This window comes from Chionomys nivalis, chromosome 15 (assembly GCF_950005125.1).
Source record: "Chionomys nivalis chromosome 15, mChiNiv1.1, whole genome shotgun sequence".
NCBI classification, from domain to species: domain Eukaryota; kingdom Metazoa; phylum Chordata; class Mammalia; order Rodentia; family Cricetidae; genus Chionomys; species Chionomys nivalis.
The window spans coordinates 64,137,119-64,140,858 of NC_080100.1; the positions used below are offsets into that span (position 1 = coordinate 64,137,119).

General features: G+C 41.2%; 1 pseudogene; it reads left to right on the top strand.

Annotated features, from left to right (window-relative positions):
• The first annotated feature begins 286 nt into the window (after positions 1–286).
• Positions 287–3,437, top strand: LOC130887218 (elongation factor-like GTPase 1; annotated as a pseudogene).
• Positions 3,438–3,740: the final 303 nt, after the last annotated feature.

Consider the following 3,740-nt stretch of genomic DNA (forward strand, 5'->3'; position numbering starts at 1 on the left):
TACTGGTTCCTGAGATTCATGTCAATCTCAGATTGTGATAATCAAATGTTCCTACTGATTTGTATGAGCCAGATCATCAAGGAATGCCTTTGTTCATATTTTCTCTAGGAGAGAATTGGAGTTGATATATCCATCCATAATGGCTTCTAAATCACTCTATATTTAGTTTCATGAGCCACATGTGAAAGGTTTCTTTCATTGCTCACTTAAGTCTTTCCCAATTGAAGAAATCCTGGAGCCTTAGAAGTGTGTGTAAACTTGGAGCCATCACAGGAAATTAGTAACCATGGTGCACAATGGCATTGACAAGATGAGTCAACTTCAGAAAAACATTGTCAACATCAGAAATATCTGTGTTTTGGCTCACATTGACCATGGAAAAACTACCATTGCTGATCGTCTCCTATCTAGCAATGGAATTATCTTCAGTCACCTGGCAGGCAAGTAAAGAAATGAACAGCAGAGAGGATGAACAGGTCAGAGGGATCACAATGAAATCCAGAACCTTTTTGCTACATTATACAGATGGTAATGAGGACTACCTGATAAATCTGATGAACTCTCCTAGACATGCGGATTTTTCCTTAGAAGTATCAACAGTGGTTCGCATTTGTGATGGATGCATCTTTGTGGTGGAAGCTGTGGAGGGTCTGTCCACAGACACAGGCAGTTCTGCAACAAGTCTGGCTAAAAACATCCATCCTGTTTTAGTGATAAATAACATAGATCACCCGATAGTGAAGGTAAAATTCACCCCACACAAAGACTAACTTCACCTCAAGAATATTTTAGGACAGATGAACACATTTACAGGAACTATTTTTACTTCTAAAGTCCAGAACAAAGAGCAGAGAGAGAATCCCAGGTGAAGACACATTCTGTAAAGGAGATGAGGTGCATGACTGGAGCACTGGCTTGGAGGACACTGACGACTCTCAACTGCACTTCTCCCCACAGCAGGACAATTGGTCTGTACCAGTGCAATAAATGGCTGCTGCTTTGAAACTGAGCACTTTGCCAGAATCCATTGTTGAAAAATTGGCATCAAGAAGGAAGTTCTTTTGAAGACCCTGTGGGGAGATCATTATACAAGTATGAAGGCTAAGAATATTATGAATGTTGATCAGGCCCAAGGAAAGAAACCTTTATTTGTACAGTTAATCCTGGAAAATATTTGTAGTTTGTATGATATGGTCTTGAAAAATGACAAAAAAACTTAAAAAAATATAAAAAAGCAAAAAAAAAAAACCGATAAATTTGTGACTTCTTTAGGATTAAAATTGGAGCCCATGAGTCTAAGTCCAAATATATGCCATTTGTAGCCAGTGGCTCTGCATATCTCACACTCTTCTCACTATGGTGTATCAGAAACTGCACATGGTCACAGACATCTGAATCTCTTCCACTGGAAACCTAGGCCCAGAAAGCAGCCTTTATGATATATGGAAATGAAGATACTGCTCCAGTTATTATCTCTGTTTACAAAATGTTTGCAGATGATGTGAAGCCTTGCCTTAGAATAAGCTGAGGCCTCTCACTCAAGAAAAAATGGCCCAAAGATGTGAACATGCACGACAAAAACATACAGAGAAGCTTGGAGGAGAACAGAGACAGGCAACCCAGGGTTTCCCCCAGGATGGAAGTGCCCTTAACCAAGTCCCCAGGGAGATGAGTCAAAAGGCAGGTGATGAGCCAGATGTGACAAGTGTTAACCCTCAACCTGTTCCCCAGGAAGAAAGCAGCCAAGAGGGCTTGATTGCATTTGCTCATGTATACAGTGACATAACTCGAAGAGGGCAATTTTTTTTTTGTCTTGGGACCAAATGCAGCCCTGTTGAGTTTTTGCAGTGAGTTTCACTAGGCTTCTCAGCTCCATTAGAGGATCTACTTCTTGTCCCCCACATGGCATGTTGTACTATGGAGAGCCTGAATCTTCTGATGGGAAGGGAGATGGAAGATCTGGAGGACATGCCCCCAGGAAATGTGCTTGGAATTGGAGGCCTCTAGTACTTTCTTCTAAAATCTGCAACTTTGTGCAACCTGCCATCCTGCCCTCCAGTTATTCCACTGAACTTTGAAGCCACCCCTATTGTGATGGTTGCTGTTGAACCAAAACACCCAAGTGAAATACCTCAGCTTGTAAAAGGAATGAAGCTGTTAAACCAAGCTAGTCCCTGTGTCCAAATTTTAATTAGGAACCAGGAGAACATGTTTGGTCACAGCAGGAAAGTTCCACCTTCAGTAGTGTTTGGATGACTTAGAAAGTTTGCAAAGATTCACATCAGTGTGTCTGAACCATTATTCCATTCAGAGAAACAATCACAAAGCCTCCTAAAGTTGACATGTTCAATGAAGAAATAGGCAGACAGCTGTCATACACCAAACAAAGGAAGAGCAAGACAAAATTACATAGGGCATCTAAGTTGATGCTGACAGGCTCATCACCATAATGATGACCCATAAACTAGTTGCTTTTGGTATTTGGGCCATAACACTTCCAGAAGAGAAAATGTGGGCCCATACTTGTTAGGAGAAGTGAAGATTTTCAGTACAGTTGGGCCCAGCTAGCAGAGAATTGAAAGAAATCAGTAGATTTTTAGACTTTGGCAATATTATTCTGAGTGACTTCCAGCTAGCACTCTTCTCTGGCCCCATATGTGAGGAGCCCCTCATGGGTGTCTGTTTTGTTCTAGAAAAGTAGAAACTAAATTAAGGGGCAGAACAAAGAATAAGTAAAAAACAAGAAACAAGAACAATGTGATCTGGCAGGAGAGGGACAGGAGGAAGGTAAAACCTATCACAGTAGAGACAAAAACCAAGAGCAACAAGGTGGCTACTCTCAGTCATTTGAAGAGACTTCTGCAAAAGGAGATTCTCCAGACACTGATTGTAATGGACCTTTCTCAGGGCAGCTGATTGCCACCGTGCAAGAAGCATGTGACTATGCTCTACAAGTGATACCTCTATGCCTGATGGCAACTATGTACACAGTTTACCTCATGGCAACCAGTGATGTTCTCAGCCAAGTCTATGCTGTGCTGTCAAAGCAAGAAGGTCGAGTCCTTCAGGAACAAGTGAAGGAAGAGAGGGATGTGTTCATCAGGATCATGGTGCCTGTGGCAGAAAGCTTCAGCTTTGCTGATGAAATCAGAAAGAGGACCAGTGGACTGGCTAGTCCTCAGCTGGTGTTCAGACACTGAGAGGTCATTCATAGTGACCCCTTCTGGGTGCCAACCACTGAGGAGGAGTGGGAAGAAGACAGTTTCCTAGAACCCAGCCCAGAATGCACGAATGTAGTATGGAAGCAGAAGGGCCTCTATGTGGAAGAAATGATTGCCGAACACACAGAAAAGCAGAGAACACTCAGAAAAAAAAAAAAATTAGCTAAAAGTAGGAGCTACTGCGGGTGTTGGGGACTTTTCCTTTTAATGAATTAACAAGTATTATCAAGGTACAATTTGGGAATATCTCATTCTGATAAATTATATGCGTGTTCACTTTCAATAATAAACCTGGTTTATATATTTTAAAGGCAAAAAGAAAAAGAAATTTGGGAACTGAGTCTTCCCTGAATATCATAGTTTTTCCTTTTATTGGGTCACTACTAAGCATTCCTTCTGCATTCCGAATCACATATTTCCCCTCTTCTCTATTATAGTCATAAATGATGAATGTCCCTTATCTCCATCATATTTTCTTCTTCCTTACCATTTGATTTCACTCATAGGTACCAAATTTTT